The sequence below is a fragment of the Carya illinoinensis genome, chromosome 16 (assembly GCF_018687715.1).
Source record: "Carya illinoinensis cultivar Pawnee chromosome 16, C.illinoinensisPawnee_v1, whole genome shotgun sequence".
NCBI lineage: Eukaryota > Viridiplantae > Streptophyta > Magnoliopsida > Fagales > Juglandaceae > Carya > Carya illinoinensis.
In genome coordinates this window covers 5,954,394-5,973,326 of record NC_056767.1, presented here as the reverse complement: position 1 = coordinate 5,973,326, position 18,933 = coordinate 5,954,394, and the positions used below count along the sequence as shown (strand labels likewise).

Genomic DNA, 18,933 nt, shown 5'->3' with positions numbered 1-18,933 from the left:
AAAAGTGTTTTTATGGCTCAAATTCTCAACTTTGTTGTTATTATAATTATGACAAGAAAAAATCTAATTATAGCCGCTATCGTTCGAAAATTACATTGCCATAAGGAATTGAAAAGACAACTGTAATACCCTCTTCCTATAAGTCAAGGATGCCACATGTTTTCATAAAGAAAAATTCTATTTATAAGTTTTATACACTACACACCAATCTTTTTATTATTTTTTTAATTTTTTTCTATTACTAAATGCATATTATATGAATAATTAGTAGAAGAATTTAATTATTTTAAGAAGAATAAAACTAAATAAAATTTTAAAAAATAAAAAAAATAAAAAATTATGTGATGTGTAATGTAGAGACTTATGAATAGCAACTCTTTCATAAAAAATAAAAGCACATGAGTTTTATATTAATTTATTTTTTAAAAAAATTTATATATCATTTATATAATCACAATTATAAATATTATTGGACACGATGACTTGGCTTCAATAACGAAGGTAAACAATAAAACTGACAAGAACGCGGTTGGTGGACACGAACTGTTGAATAGTAATTACTAATTAATTATATTTAAGAAGTGTTTTAAGTTACATTATTTTATTTGAAAAAATGGAAAATACTTTATTTATATTAAAAAATTATTCTTTTAATAATAAACTTCATATGTTTTTTGAAAAAGCAGTGGTTCTACACAACACTAACCTAGAGGGGGGGTGAATAGGTGTAATCTAATTTTTCTGGCCTTTTGAAAATTAATCAAACAAGCAGATAATAAATGAAACAAATAACACAAATAATCAACACATGATTTTGTTCACGGAGTGGAAACTCATTTGAAGAACCTCTTCAAAATCTAAAACCACTCCGGGTGTAAGACACCACCTCAAATCCACTATAGAAACTTTAGTTTGTTACAACCAATTTAGAACACTCACAAAACCTTTGTAGTAGCTAAACTTGGCTTGCAACACCACGAGTGACCCACTCGATCTCTACACGCATGTAGTGTCGGAACTCCGACCTTCCTATAGCTTCCCACGAGAACCTCTCGATCTCTGCATCAACGGCAGCTCCGGACTCTTCCGGCCAACAAAATGTCCACTTCAATGGACTCAAGTGAAAGCTGATTTTTGTGTATGTTGTGGTGGAGAAATGTTTTTCCAAGAAAGAATCAATCAAATGGGGGAGAGATTGCTCTAAGATGTTCTTGGAGGCCCTTAGGGTTTTTGCTCTGATTCTCCACACATAGAACAGAAGCTAACATGTTCTATTTATAGTTCCCATCAAATGAGGCGTTCAAAACCCTACATTGTAAGTGATCTGGAACATTGGCTCGAGCGAAGGGTCGAGCGAAGGTCGAGCGCCGAAATCTGCCTGAGTTCGCTCGAGCGCCATGTCGAGCGAGTATCGAGCGGTCGACTCTGCCTGAGTTCGCTCGAGCTCAGTGTCGAGCGAGGGTCGAGCGACACGCTCTGCCTGGGTTCGCTTGAGCTCAGTGTCGAGCGAGGGTTGAGCGGTTGAATCTGCCTGAGTTCGCTCGAGCCGTATGTCGAGCGAGGGTCGAGCGGTTGAATCTGCCTGAGTTCGCTCGAGCCGTATGTCGAGCGAGGGTCGAGCGGTTGAATCTGCCTGAGTTCGCTCGAGCCGTATGTTGAGCGATGGTCGAGCGGTTGAATCTGCCTGAGTTCGCTCGAGCGCTCTGTCGAGCGAGGGTCGAGCGAAGTCGCTTCTTTTGACCAATAATGAGCACACTTCAAGCCCACTTCAATCCTTCCGCAACAACACTTGTTACAACACCATTTTACACAGGTTTTCACAAGAATATGCCAACACGCTCATTTTTCCCTCAACAATCTCCCCCTTTGGCATTTCTGTGACAAAACCTCTAACCTATACATATGATCTAATCCTAGCACACCCAATTAGATCCATATTCTTGAACATGTTGAAAAATTTCTGCACACGCTTAGCAAACGGTTAAACATACCCATTCACATATGCACAAAAACATATTTGCAATTCTCAAATCATAATTCATGTCAAGTACAGGTTTTAGAAGAGAAATATTTCATTAGACAACAAATCATAGATTGAGTTCAAGAAACATTAGTCAAACAATCAGCAGCTAACAAGAGATATAAATCAACAGAAATAACCAAAAGCTGCTGTTCCCCCAAAACAAAAAAAAATGTGTTAGTACAAGTAACACTCCCCCTGAGTTAAGACTGTACTACTCCCCCTCAACAAGTAACACTCCCCCTAAGTTAAGACTGTACTACTCCCCCTCAACAATATCTCCCCCTCAACAATCAATCTCCCCCTTTTTGTCACAAGAGGCCAAGGGTCTCAATCATCACCATCGGTATCCTCATCATCCTCATTGAGCTGCCTCTCGATGTCATTGAAGCGTTGAGTAACAAGTTGTTGCAGGTTGTCAACTTTCACCTCAAGGCTGTCGAACCGGGCGTCAAGGCGAGTTAGATACTCAAGTACCTGCTGAAGACTGGGCTCCGACGAACCGGGGGCTGAGGAAGATGGCTGAGAGCTGGATGGGGCCGAGGTAGACGGCTGAGAACTAGATGATCGAGAGCTCGAAGGCTGAGAGGAGGGAGCGGGAGGGTGCTCAACACGGATAGGCTGTGGAGTTGTGTGAGCACGACTCAACTGGACCGTCCTACGACCAATAGGAGCCTTAAGGGCAATTCTCGACTCCTGAGGATGGAAAGCAACAGATTGGGAGAGAGCTATTCGGGTGATTAAACACGGTAAGGGCAAACCAGTCCGTGTTTTGGAGGACCGATACGCCTCAACAATAACCCGACACAAAAGACTTCCTAGATCAATGGAGACACCATTGATCAAGGCATACAGCAGACGGGCACGGTCAAGACCCACATCACTATTATGACCAGTAGGATCTAAGTTCGTAAGAACAATCCTACTAAGAATGAGGTGATCGGGGGTAAAACGAGCAGTTGAAATAGGGGTTGTCCCTTCCCAACTACTAGGTCGGCCACAAAGACAAGTAGCAATGACTTGTGGACTTGGAGGAGATGTCTGTGAGTAGGGAAACTCAGGATAGAGCTCACGAGGGGCATTTAGCAGAGTCGCTATCATGCCCGGAGTGACTCGGAAAACAACATTCCTGAGACTGACTTCAAATGATTCATTAACAGATATGTCATGAATATTGGAGTAAAACTCCCTAACCAACTCCACAGAAGGAGTGGGATGACCAGTGGTCAATGCCTGCCACTGACGAGACTCAAAGATACGGGGAATTATAGTTTCGGTAAGCTCACCTAATGTCACTTCACGCTCGACTATGGGAGTACGATGCGAGAAGTTCTGAGAGTATAACTCTTGGGCTCGGGCACTATGGAATTGGGCTTGAACGGGTGCAGGAGGGTTTTGGCGAGGACGAACACATCGAGACATGGTGTCGGCTGTAGACAGAGTCAAAGACGTTAGACAAGGCTAAGGCAATGCAAAGACGTGATGGATGCATGCATGCTGACGCAACAATGCCAACTAACAATGCAAGACTTGGTGCATGCCCGATGTCACTCCTCATTTTTCAAAACAATAACAAATGCCTAGGTCAAAGTGTCCCATATGCATGCTAATGCCTACTCATGTGAAAGACCAACATGCATGCTAATGCCAACCACATTCATGACACATATGCAATGACAACTCAAGCCATTTACAAGCTAATGCCAACCCATTTGCATGACTCTTATGCAATGACAATGCCAAGCCATTTACAAGCCAATTCCAACCCATTGGCAAGCGAAAGCCAAACCTCATGCATGACCCATGTGCAAACCAATGCCAATTCTAAACCAAAACACCTTCAAAACATAATGCAATCCTAGTTAAACGATGTCTCAAACCTAGGATAGACATGAAATAGATATGGGAGCAATGCTATGCCAATGCATGATGAAAAACCAAAAACACACTTCATTGAGGCATTTTATCGAACACTTGGAGTGCATCCAAGTGAGAAACTCGGGTATAGACCCATGGGAGTTTCAAAAACCTCCTAAATACAACCAATCCCAACAATGGCTATACAATAGCCTCAATAAAACAAGATAAAAGAAAAACAATCGAAGAAAGACTCTCAAACACCCAATCCGAAACCCAAATGCATAACAACACACGGAAAAACCCTAAAATAAAAACATCAAATCACGAAAATACAAGAGAGAAAAGGATTTACCTTGGTTTGAAGATGATTTCGGAAGAAAAACACTTGTTTAAACGAAGAAATTTGAGAAAAGGAGGAAGAAAATCGCACGGGAGGAAGAAAGAGGCCACTGTGCTCGAGCGGCTCGAGCGGCGCTGGGTTTTTATACCAGGCGTTCGCTCGAGCGAAATTAAAACCCTCGAGCGGCTGTCGAGCAGTTGTCGCTCGAGCGGGGTAGAGCGAGTGTCTAGCGAGACCTCCAGAAAAACACATTTTGCCCAGTTTTGAGGCACACAACACTCACATGACTTGGACAATTACTGGGAATGTCAATTTTCACACCAAGAGTACATATCAAATGTAGAGAAGCATCATATTCCCATAAAATACGCAGTTTAAAACCAAATATCACAAGTAATATAGACGTGCGTGTTTAAAGCGGTCCTTGCTCAATCAAGAAATTTCAACCGTAAGGCGTGAGTGGGGCTGGGCTGAACATGAAACCATAGGTGCTTGGGAAGCTCATTCAAGACACAGAAAGTCAAACCTAATGCTGCTAGGACCTGAATCTTTCTGTTTAAATACTTGTCTCAGTATGTTCAAGAAAACAGAAAACTTATTCTGTTTTTCACCCTCCTTTTTTTTTTTTTTTTTTTTTTTTTTTTTTCAACTTCACTTTTTCTTTTCCTTTTGAGATACATATTTTTGCACAAATGAACCATGATGAGGTCATCTAGCCCGTGGTCAATTCTGTATGAAGATAGAGCTTCCTACCACTTTTGATTGCCTCCCCAATAAACTCACAAGTGGTGAAATGTCAATTGACCGAGTTTGGAGTGAAGTGTGTGATGCCAGTCACAGATTACACGAAATACTCATGTTCCAAATCTTTGTAAAATATAGAAGTATGATACAAATCTCAAAAGACACATGCACTTAGATTTTAGAATTAACAACCCCACTATCATATAGCCCAACCATGAAGTGCATGTAGGGGCAGCAAACAACGACAAAGAAACTAGACAACAACAAAAAAACAAACAACAACAAAATAAAACAAAAATGCATGTAATGTATGTAATGCATGTAATGCATACCTGTCAGTCTACAGCACCAAAACCATGTGTGGCTCGCGTCTTTCCCTTTTGGATGATCCACCTTGGTATCCATTTTCTTGAGAAGGGCTTTTCAATTCTCTTGGTGTGCCTCTTAAGCTCAAAACAGTTTGGTCGGATGTGACCAATCTTACCACAATGATGACACACAGGGCTTGCTTTGTGAGCTCTTTGTCTCAAGAAGGTTGAGACATTCTTAGAGTCATTCATGTAATTCTTACCCCTTCCAGAAGGATAAGCAGTTCTACTATTAACAAATGCAGGAGCATGCACAAAGTGACTCATTAATTTAAAACAGTTTGGTCTAATATGGCCTAGCTTCCCACAATGATGACATATGGGGCTCATGTTGCGAGCTCCTTGTCTTTTGGGAGGAGGAACAGACTTTTGCACTTGCACAGGCTTCTTACCCTTTTCAGATGGATGAGCCTTCCTTTTTTCAGTCATTTCAGGAACAAACACTGTGGTTCTCACATTTTTACCGAAAGCTTTTGAGCTTGAAGGAGCATCAGGATTCTCTTCAAAATAGCCTAAACCACTTTTATCACTAGAGGACTTTCCTAAATTTAGGATTTTGTCAAGCTGGTTTGTCCCAATGGAGAATTTCTGCAACTTAGTATTTAACAAAGTTAGCTCATTTTCATGAGTTGCTACTTTATCTTCCAAAGTCACATTCCTCTTTTGCAACTCATCTGTTAGACCAATGGCTTCTCTTAGTTTGCCCTGAAGTCCTTCATTTTCTCTTTTGCACAAATCTATTTCCTCAATATGTGCTTTATTGAGTTTCCTCAATTTTACACATTCCTTATACAACTTCTCATAGATTTCCTGCAAGTCATCTTCATCCCCGGATTCATTTTCAGAAACACTCTCAATTTCAACCACAGATTCACTGTTATGACTTTTTCCTGCAACAGAGGAAGTGAAAGCCATGTAGTTGAAATTTTTCTTCCTGGGAGAACTCTCTTGTGAGTCACTTGACTCAGACTCACTTTCAGTCAATGAAGCAGCATTAGCTTTCTCTTTGGCCTTTTTGTAATTCGCACACTCAAGTCGAATGTGACCAAAACCATGACATTCATGGCACTGAATATTGTCATTGACAGCTCTAGTTTCTCGCTTATACCTCCCTTCTCGGTCCTCTGAACTAGAACCTCCATTGATACCCTTGAACCTTCTCTTCTCTTGTCTTGGGTTTTTCTGGGCAAACATCTTCCTGAATTTTTTAGCATAAAATGCTATCTCCTTGTCACTCATGGCAAGTTCGTCAGAAGATTCACCAGACTCTTCTCTAATAGCTTTGAGGGCTATGGACTTGTTTTTCTTATCCATAGGAAGAGTATGTTCATAGGTTTGTAAGGAACCTACCAACTCTTCAATTCTCATGTTGTCCAAGTCTTTGCTTTCTTCTATAGCAGTGACTTTGGGACGAAACCTCTCAGGAAGAGATCTAAGGACTTTTCTCACAATTCTGTCCTCAGGAATTCTATCCCCTAAATTAAAACGAGAATTGACAATATCATTAAGTTTGCTATAGAAGCCATCAAAAGTTTCATCATCCTTCATCCTAAGTTCTTCAAAGTTGGTGGTCAGCATTTGAAGTTTAGAATTTTTTACAGCCTTGGTACCTTCATGGGTAACCTCAAGAATGTCCCATGCCTCTTTGCAATTTTCACACATGGAGATTCTCTTGAACTCCTCCTGGGACACGGCCATGAATATCGCATTCAGGCCTCTGCTGTTCCAACTACACTCGTTGACTTCATCCCTAGAGTAATTTTCCACACCCTTAGGGGTTTCGACTCCCTCAATGAATACAACCGGTTGTTTTCATCCCTTTGTTACAGAGGTCCACACTCGTTCATCCACAGACTTAAGGAAAGCTCTCATTCGAACCTTCCAATACGCATAGTTACTTCCATCAAAAAATGGTGGAGATGTGAGTGATTGAGACCTATCCATTTAAACCACTACAGCAGGATCACACTCAGGAACTAAATCCTAGCGGAGTGAACCCGCTCTGATACCAATTGAAAAAGCAGTGGTTCTACACAACACTACACCTAGAGGGGGGGTGAATAGGTGTAATCTAATTTTTCTGGCCTTTTGAAAATTAATCAAACAAGCAGATAATAAATGAAACAAATAACACAAATAATCAACACATGATTTTGTTCACGGAATGGAAACTCATTTGAAGAACCTCTTCAAAATCTAAAACCACTCCGGGTGTAAGACACCACCTCAAATCCACTATAGAAACTTTAGTTTGTTACAACCAATTTAGAACACTCACAAAACCTTTGTAGTAGCTAAACTTGGCTTGCAACACCACGAGTGACCCACTCGATCTCTACACGCATGTAGTGTCGGAACTCCGACCTTCCTATAGCTTCCCACGAGAACCTCTCGATCTCTGCATCAACGGCAGCTCCGGACTCTTCCGGCCAACAAAATGTCCACTTCAATGGACTCAAGTGAAAGCTGATTTTTGTGTATGTTGTGGTGGAGAAATGTTTTTCCAAGAAAGAATCAATCAAATGGGGGAGAGATTGCTCTAAGATGTTCTTGGAGGCCCTTAGGGTTTTTGCTCTGATTCTCCACACATAGAACAGAAGCTAACATGTTCTATTTATAGTTCCCATCAAATGAGGCGTTCAAAACCCTACATTGTAAGTGATCTGGAACATTGGCTCGAGCGAAGGGTCGAGCGAAGGTCGAGCGCCGAAATCTGCCTGAGTTCGCTCGAGCGCCATGTCGAGCGAGTATCGAGCGGTCGACTCTGCCTGAGTTCGCTCGAGCTCAGTGTCGAGCGAGGGTCGAGCGACACACTCTGCCTGGGTTTGCTTGAGCTCAGTGTCGAGCGAGGGTCGAGCGGTTGAATCTGCCTGAGTTCGCTCGAGCCGTATGTCGAGCGAGGGTCGAGCGGTTGAATCTGCCTGAGTTCGCTCGAGCCGTATGTCGAGCGATGGTCGAGCGGTTGAATCTGCCTGAGTTCGCTCGAGCGCTCTGTCGAGCGAGGGTCGAGCGAAGTCGCTTCTTTTGACCAATAATGAGCACACTTCAAGCCCACTTCAATCCTTCCGCAACAACACTTGTTACAACACCATTTTACACAGGTTTTCACAAGAATATGCCAACACGCTCATTTTTCCCTCAACATTTATTTTTTAAAAAAAAAAACTTTAGATAATTTACCTACCTTACAAGTTACAATTATATGTAGTATTATTAAAAATCGTGTGAGGAATAAAAAATGGCATAAAAGATGTAAAGATATTAAATATGATATCTACAAGAAGTGATGTGTTAACACATCAACATAATAAATAGCAGAATTTTTAATTAAAATTAATTGTAACAAGTAATGTATTTATATATAATATATAATATAAAAAAATATATTTATATTAATAACTTAATATTAGTTTTATGTTATAGTAAATGTTATATTAAAATTTATAATATAAAAGTATTTATATACCCGATCGGTTCCATCTAAATCGGTTTTCCAAAAAAATGTATATCGAACAATACGAGTCTCTTTCGATTCTTAAGAATCAAAATCAAACCAATCGAGTACGACGGTTTTCTCCACACTCTCTCTGAGTCGTAGGCGTTCAAGTCTGGCTGTTGCAATATCTAGGAGAACTGGTTTTACTTAGCCATTAAGATTTTTAATTTTTAATTTTAAAATTAAATATTAAAATATTATATTTTAATATTATTATTATTTTAAAATTTTAAAAATAAAAAAATTAAATTATTTATTATATTTTATATAAAACTTTAAAAAAATTATAATAATAAAATAAAAATTTTATATTTAAAATAAAATTTCTTTGTAGCCAAACAATTTTTCTCTCTATATGGCTCACACACGAGTCCTCGACGACGTGACTTCGAGATAGACAATAAAACTGACAAGTACATGGTCGGCGGACACGAACTCTTGAATAGTATTTTACTTATGAATGGTATTTACATTGTTAAAGAATTAAATCTCGCTTATTTTATTTAAAAAATAAATAAATATAATATTTATATAAAAAAATCAGTTTTTTATTTTGAATTTTATATTTTTTAAAACAAATATATATAATTTATATATTTTAAAATTATATATAATATTACTCAAAATAAAATATATTATTACTCGCATTAAAAAATTATGCCAAGCCTTAGGTTGATAGTTGGTAAAAAAATAAAAAATAAAAAATGAAGATGAAGAAGTAGAAGTTTTTATTCAATAATTAAAAAAGTGATGAAAAATGTATTGATATATATTTTTAAAATATTTAAATAAATTAAAAAAATTGAATTGGCCGCACCCAGCAGTGCGGCACAGTAACCGGGCTCATTAGATAAAGCTGTTACTTGTTTTATGACAGGACCTTCAATCAAATCAGTCCCGACAACCCCCTCCTTGTTATAAATGCAGTGTAGTCAAGATGATATGAACCACTAGTAGTTGGAGGCAACGATAATACCGAGAAAGCAATAACACGCACGTGCTTAGAGGCACATGCCCCGGCTCGTTAGGTAAAGCTGTTACTTGTTTTATGACGAAGGTGGCAAAACCTTCGATCAAATCAGTTACGACAACTCCCTCCTTGTGATAAAGGCGAGAAATGGTATTTGTGATTATGATTATGCAAGTGATTTAATTATTTAAAAAAAAATAAATTAATATGAAATTTATATAAAAATAAATTAATTTTTTAATCATAAATATTATTTTTTTTAAAATAATTATATAATATTTATAATTTTATAATTATATGTAGTATTATTCTATAAATATATTGTAATAAAAGAGGATATGAACCCCTAGCTGTTGGTGAAAACGATAATGCCGAGAAAGCAATAACACGCACGTGCTTAGAGGCACATGCCCATTGGCTGAGCCGAATTGGTCCATATCTTTCTCGGACGTTTCTATTCTCTTCCCAAACATTCTACTCATAATTTTCATACAATACAATATATTATATATAATTTTTTAATTTATAAAATATATAATATATAGATAATAAATAAAAGAATTTAATTATTAAAAAAAAAACTAATAAAAAAAAAGTTTAAAAACTCAATTAGATATTTTTTTAATAGATGATAGTATTGAAAGGCTTGTTAGCAACTAGACGATGAGCGTTTGACATGAAAAATGCAAAACTCTATAAGAGAAAACAAATGAAGAAGCCGAGAGACTTGAAGAGTATGCCCATTTCAATGGTATTAACGCATTGATACATGCTCAAAATTAGATCATTAAATGGGATAAAATTTGAGCATTGATACGTGCTTAAAAAGTCCAAACTTGGAACTTAACGACTTCTTTGATACATTCCCACTCCTTTCGGTCAGCGTCCCATAGAAGTTTATGCCAAAATTTCTCTTCAATGCTTCTTGTTTTTCATGTGATTCGAATAGAAGAGTGGATCTTATAAAGAATGAAAAAATTAGAAAACAAAAAGAATGACGTTTAACTTTAAGCTTAATAATAAGAGGATGGAAGAAACCATTGCATGAAAACATATTTTCTTTTTAACTTCGAGATTTCTATATAATATAATAATAACTTTTGCATAATTATCTTTCATACGCAAAGTTATCGAAATAACTGACTTCAAGGGAGTTTCTATTTCTTGCATTTTTATCAAACAATTTTGGCAACAAAATAGTTTTTATGGCTCAATTTCTCAACTTTGTTATTATTATCATTATGATAACAAAAAATCTATTTACAGCCTCTATGGTTCGAAATTTACATTGCTACAAGTAATTGAAAAGGCAATTGTGATACCCTTTTCCTATAAGTTAGGGATGCCACGTGTCTTCATAAAAATGACCTGATAGTGGATCTCATTTTTTTTTATAAAAAACAAACAATTTATTTCATAATATATATATATATATATATATATATATATATATATATTTATATATATATATATATATTATGAAAACATTTCTCAAAATAAAATTGAATGAAACAACAAAATAAAATTCATGTCATAAAAAAAATAATTTATTATAGGGAGTATAGACTTTAATCAATTGCTCCAATTAAGCCTGGCTCGCCTACTCGTACTCATCATTATGCTTATCTAGAATTTTGAGTTTAAAAACATAAAAACAACTAAAATAAGTTGATCACTCAGTAAAAAACTCATCATAATGTAAATATACTTAATATAAGGTTTTTTTTTTTTATAAAACATTTAATGATGAGAACTTAAAATCATGATAATTCTTGTTGGTATTTTTGCTATGCATTTGACTGATTTATCTTAATTAACTAATTGATCTAATTTATCTGACTGATCTAACTGGTCAACACATTTAACACTGTGTGCAAGGTTGTGCACTAACTTTACCTGTTGCAATAAAGGAGGCCAATTATGTAGTATTCTGACATATTATGATGGATCACGCTTGAGTCCGTCGCTTGCACGCCCATCCTAAAATTGTATTGGTACCATATATCTGAATGGTCGTTTGATTAATTGTCTGAGCTTATTTTATATTTGATCTTATGAAATCTTACGTCTCTTATATAATGTGAGATACATGAAATCTATAATACATATATAACTATAATAAGTTTATCTTAGTAATTTAATATTAATTTTATGTTATATCAAAAAAACTATAACATTAATTGGTATGAACAATAAGATTAAAATATCATGTTAATAAGCATATAATACATATAATATAAAAAATATTTGATATATTATATAAAAAAATTAAAAACATCTATATTTGGTTTGGTTCAGTTGGTTCCAATCTCATTTTTAAAACATGAAAATGGGGATCAATGAGGGGTAGATTCGATTTCGATTCTTGAGAATCTAAACCAATTACAGACCGGACCAAACCTTTTGTTCAACCAATTTTCGGATTTGTTTTCTTCGCACACTCGTTGAGTCTGTAGGCGTTCAAATCTGGTTGCGACAATGAAGAAAAGCAGTTTTCTCTATGGCTCACACATGACGACTTGGCTTCAAGATAGACAATAAAACTGATAAAGAATGGAAAATTTCTTCCATTGTAATGTTAAGTACAAGCATTAAATAGATAAATTTTGTATAAATTTTTTATAAAAAAATAAATCTCACTAATAAATAATAATTTTGTTACGCTATTTTTAGATGAGATGCACTTTTTCTTTTTATATAGGTAGATGAGATATACTCTTTTACAAAGACTTATGCGAGACTTTATATATATAATATATATATATATATATATGGCTAGAGGGGTTTGGAAATCCTGACCTCCATTTTGGAAATTGTGAATTATGTCAATTAGATCACGGGCTTTTAGTGACTTATGCGAGATTTATCTATTTGAAATTTATACAAATTATTTTTCTTTTTTAAAAATTATATTTACAATCCTCAACTCACTTCAACTCATTTAATTTAATCATTATAATTTTTTCAAATTTTAACATAAAATATAATAAACAATTTAATTTTTTAAATTTTAATATAATAATATTAAAAAATAATATTTTATTTAATTTTTATTTCATTTAATTCAACTCAACTTACAAAATGCAGCATTAAAATCAAGTCAAGATGGGTCTGTTCATATTCAGTCAGGTTGAAGGCATTAGTCCCGAGGAGCCGACATCGTTTTCTTGGCTAAGCTCCAAGTTAATATAGGTTCTGCTTGGTCCTAAGAAATTTTTATCTTAAATATAAAATTCTCATCTCATCATTACAACTTTCTCAAATTCCCATATAAAATATAATAAATAATTTAACTTTTTCAAATCCAATACAATAATAATATTAAAATATAATATTTAATCTTAAAATTCAAAATTCTCATCTGAGAATTCTCAGTGGCCAAGCAGAACCAGTCAATGTTGACGACTCCTTGCACTTTCTACTAGAACACGAGCAACTTCGTGATATCTTGATTCATTTCTCTTCACATATCCAGAGAGAACGGTAATTTTTACCTCAAATTTAAAATTTTCATATCATTATTATAATTTCTTCAAATCTTTATGAAATATAATAAATAATTTAATTTTTTTTAAATTTTAAAATAATAATAATATTAAAATATAATATTTTAATATTTTATTTTATAATTTAAAATTCTCATCTTACCATCAAACCATACATGAATCGAGATGGAATAATGTTATCTTTCATTATGGCATGTCAAGTTTAAATTGCAGACCTCCGAGTGCTTACATTTACAGGGCTGTGCAGAATAAGTTGTAAGACTCTTTGATACGGCTCTCCATCCACTGCTCCCCCTAGCCTCCACATGTAAAGCGTTGAAGTTATTCTCTGCGGTAAGCCAAAATATTGCCTTGTTCCCACTTGCATAATCTACTCGCACCAGGAAACCCAATGGATAAAACCAGCCAAAAGTAAAACAATGGCGTGATGGGACCTAAATATATAGACCCTTTGCAGTCGGGGCATGATCATTGAGGATTATTCTAAAACTTATAAAGTTCATTCTAAAATTTCTCTTCAATTCTCCTTGCTTTTCATGTGATTTAAATAGAAGAATGGATCTTATAAAGAACGGAAAAATTAGAAAATCAAAAGGAATGGCGTTTAAATTTAAGCTTAATAATAAGAGGGTGGAAGGAATCATTGCTTGAAAATTTATCGAAATAATTGACTTCAAGGGAGTTTCTATTTCTTGCCTTCTTACCAAATAGATACGGCACCAAAAGAGTTTTTATAGCTCAATTTCTCAACTTTGTTATTATTATCATTATGACAAGATAAAATCTAATCGTACAGTTTGAAACTTACATTGCTACAAGGAATTGAAAAGTCAATATTATCATAACAAAGGTTACAAAAACTCCACAATAACAATTTCATGAAAACATTTGAGAAGGTTGCAACAATCACTCTCAAGGAATCATTTAGATCAAAATAACATTTTTTTGCTCGATTTATATGCCTTAGATTCATAAGTGGCCCCAGATTCTCCATAGAATGACATATTGTGCTTGATTTATACATATGCATTCACTTCTTTAGTTACAGAGGATCGACCTTATAGTCACATTTATGAAACAACATAAGCAAATTAACAGTTTCTAGAGTTAATAATTACTGAAATGGCCAAATTTGGATCATTTGTCCGCAACAATTTAGTAGACTAGTCACATGGTTGAAGAGGGTTTTGACTCAAATGTTAGGCCTTCACATTTATCCTCAAATTTATTTAAATGGTGTAAAAATGCATTATAATGCTCATCACGTCGCGCGTCGTTAATTTCAAACATTTTTTTACCATAATCTTATCAATTTTGCTACAGGTACCCAGCGTTGGGTACCTTTTGTGCAATTGCTCACGTCGGCCAGTATTATTTAAAAATAATATGAAAAACAAATTCATACCAAATCAAACCCATCCCAAGTGCCAAAATGGGTCTCAGTTGCCCCTGAGCATCAAAATTGATCTTCGTTGGAAATTATCAAACCCAGCACATAAATCGGCTTATGAAATCAAACCCATCCTAGTGGCAAAATTAAACCCTAGGTGTGAGTAGCTTTTTTGTGTGATTTAACTTGAAAGAAATAGTAACATTAGAGAATATCTAGAATTCTATCCAATGGGAAATTGAAAAATGTAAAACAATCATTGAGAAAAATAGATAGGATGAAAGAAGACGGACAAAAAACATTATTAAAAAGGTGATTCCCGTGTAGTTTTTTTTTTTTAATTGTAATTTTTTGTGTTCAACTTTTGTGGGTGAGTTTGATTTCAACATGAATAAGAAGAAGAAAGTAGGAACATGACAGGTTCCATTGGTATGGAACGAATGTCGTCATTTGATAAATTTTATTTTTCCTACTGTTAAACAAAAGCAGAGGAAGGAGGAGGAGAAGAAGAAGGGGAAAGATGTTAACAAAGAGGAGGAGCGTATACTTTCAGCACCTAGAAAAAGGAGAAGAACCGAGACAAAAAGCTTTTGTACTGGGGCTCTGTTTTTCAAGACCGGAAACAGAGGCAAAAAAAGGATCAATCTTCAGGAACTATATTTAGACTTTGAGAACAAGTTAGTAAAGATAAAAACAGATGAACCGGGAAGAAACGTGTTATATTTTCGTGGTATTGACGCTATAATTTTTCATAATACAATTTGGTTACAACCAGTAAAAGGAAGGAAACAACTAATTCATTTTGCTGGCATTACTAACATACAGTAGAATTATACACATGAAAAGAAAATAAAATCAGATTATAAAAAAAGGAGAAGAGACCATACTGACCATTTTTGCAAGACTTAACATGAGTAGAAATAGCAATCCAAACACGCCTGATAGGGAAAATCATTTTCCGCTGTAAATCCGTCAACTTTTCCTTAACTTTGAGATTATTATTATTTTTTTTTTTAATTTTTTTCTGTGCTTTCTTCTCCTATTCCCACCACCACCACCAAGTCGAAGCCGTGGGTTAGTTTCTCAAACAAAATCAACCAATCAGCGTCATGTGTTAGCAAACAAAAAATGAACAATTCTGCTATAGGTACCCGGCGTTGGGTACCTTTTGGGAAATCGGCTTCGGCTTCGGCTGAGCCGATATAATAAAAAAAAAAAACAGAAGAAAAAATCAAGACCAGCTGATGAAGGGAAGGAAGGGGTAATTTTTCTCGGAAAACACGAAATGAAACCCAACGAGAGATTGAGATAGCACCGATGGTCGTCATCGTGGGTATGAGAATTGTTTATTGTGATTCAGCTTAGTTGAGGTTTTTCCATTTTAATAGATCCCAGATGCTTTCTAAATCTGTAATTTTGGAAGTTTTATTTCTTGCCTTTAACGCCTCTAGCAACCTCAGGAAAGAAGTTTGCAAAGAAAGCGCACCCCGTCAGGCCTCAAGTTCCCTCAACCCTTCCTTTCATCCGGTTCCGCAAGTTCCATTCAGGGTCTCTTCAAAATCTTGAGTAGATTCTGTTTCTTAAACACCCTTCTCCATATGGTTCTGGATTTCTTTTCATTTACCGAAATAACTTTTTTTTTAAATGTATGAGATTGATAATTAGACCATTTTTTTGTACTGGCTCGTAATTTGTTATGTCTGAAGCTGGTATTTCTAGGATTGTGAAGCCTTCTATGAACTGGATATTTGATAAATTGACGTTAAGAGTTTATTAGTTTCTTAGCTTTCAGTTATTTAGTTTTTATTTCGAATTCTGAAGTGGGGGCACAGTAGCTGATACTGCATTGAAATTATTACTTTGATATCTAATGGAAACCTTCTTTAGATGCATTGTCCTAAGAAGAAGATGGGAAGACGAGAAACAAAGAAGAAGATGGAAAGATGAAGTTGAGAATCGGCTGACTTGGTTTCGTGGCTTTGTGTCTGTGATGAAGGGAAGTGAATCTGTTTACATATGAAATACAGCGTTTCATTTGTCCACGTGGGACCCGTGTACACGGCGTGTTCCCTTCGGCGTGTGCAAACAGCATTTTTCAAAAATGAAACGCCTCGTTTTATTTTTACATGTGGATGGACGTGTACGCGAGGGTTTCCCATCCCCGGGTGTGAGTAGTTTTTTTCTAACCTTATACCTCTGTGCATCTTCATTGCCTGGAAGACATCGTAGCTACTTTTAACTTGTATATATCTCCTTTTTATGTCTTTTCTTCATCGATTTAATATATGTTTTTCCTGCAGCACATTAATGTTCTTCATATGACATATAACAAATGGATGCCTACAGAGAGTGACCCTTATCTCAAATAACAACCACGTGCATTTTACATTGCACTCATCTTCGTTATAGCATACTTAGTATTGCACATTTTTTAGATGATCATCAATATTTATTTGATCCAAGAGTGCAAACATGGAGCTTACATCACGATTGCTAACATGTATGGAATTACATAAAATCATTCATAACTTCTCTCATTGGATCTCCTTGAAGTTTGCATTTGTATACACATCTTCCTCTTTCCCCATCAAGACTGTTCCAGCCAACAATTGTAAAGTTTACATCCATAATGGAGGAAACATCAATTGGGATGTAAAGCTAGTAGTAAAGTTCAAAGATATATAAGAATAACTGTTTTGTTTATCTTCACATATTGCTTGTTTGAAATTAGTGAAAATTGAAAAACTAAATCTTGAACAATAAATAAATCTCACAGAACATTAATATCAGCAACCAGAATGAAATGAAAGAAAATTAAAATGAACCAAATTTATAAATACACGGAACAGCCAATAAATCTTGAAGTGAACCACAAATCAACAATATCCTTAATGAAAACAAATAAATCTTAAAGAAGAACAATATCAGCAACCAAAATGAAAAGAACGAAAATCAAAGTGAACCAAATTTATATAGATACAAAATAACAAATAAATCTTGAAGTGAACCACAAATCAACAATATCCAATATCCTTGAACACAAATAGATCTTAAAGAACAACAATATCTTAAAGAACAACAATATCAGTGACTAGAATGAAAGGAAAAAAAATCAAATTAAACCAAATCTATATACACACATAACAACAAATAAATCATGAAGTGAACCACAAATCAACGACAAACAAATCAACAATAATCTTGAACAACAAATAAATCTCAAAGAACAACACTACTAGCAACCAAAATGAAAAAAAAAAAAAGTTTAAATGAACGAAATTTATATGCACACAAAAACAAATAAATCTTGAAGTGAACCACAAATCAACAACAAACAAATCAGCAATATCCTTGACCAACAAATAAATCTCAAAGAACAACAATATCATTGACTAGAATGAAAAGATTAAAAAAAAAAAAAACCAAAATGAACTTTTATACACACATAACAACAAATAAAATATTGAAGTGAACCACAAATCAACAATAAACAAATTAGCAATATCCTTGAACAACAAATAAATCTCAAAGAACAACAATATCAGCAACTCACTATAACAAAAATTATTTTTTGGGACGAAATTGCTTTGGGACGAATTGAAAATCGTTCCAAAATAACGACGGAATGCCAGACCGTTCGAACGCTATTCTTAGGGATGAAACTTTTTGTCCCAAATAAGTTAACCGTTTGAACGTTAATGATTAACCATTCGAGCGTTTAATTGTTACCGTTTGAACGTAATATTAGCGTGATAAGCAAAACTATTTTGGAGGAAAATTGACAAACCGTTCGTACGGTAAATTATAAACATTCGAATGATGTATATTCACCGTTCAAACGTTATTTGAAGCGGTCGAATGGTGACCAGGGTTTTAATTTTTTAAGTTTTTTGCCAAATTATATTTAGATTAACTAGTAATTATAAAAAATTGGTTAATTAAATAATATGAATAATCTAAATTAAGAGTTAGTTTAGAAAATATAAAACAATACTATTTCATACTTAAATACTGAATTTAAAAAACACAAAATATTGTCCATACAAAAAACAGTAGATAAATAAATAAAATATATCATAAAGTAATTAAGACCCCAAGTCTTTGCACACTTCCTCGACTGCAGCTATACATTCCTCTATTTGTGTCAGTCGAGTACTGATGGTGACCTGAGTCGCAGACATGGTAGCAAACTCTGTACGAAGCTCAGACACAGCAGAATGGATCTCCATACGCACTGCA

General features: G+C 35.1%; 1 long non-coding RNA gene across 1 annotated transcript; it reads left to right on the top strand.

The window, feature by feature from the left end:
- The first annotated feature begins 15,906 nt into the window (after positions 1-15,906).
- On the top strand, positions 15,907-16,478 carry LOC122299768. The gene is made up of 2 exons (XR_006239770.1): positions 15,907-16,027; positions 16,155-16,478. It is a non-coding gene; the product is annotated as an uncharacterized LOC122299768 (long non-coding RNA).
- The last annotated feature ends 2,455 nt before the right edge of the window (positions 16,479-18,933 follow it).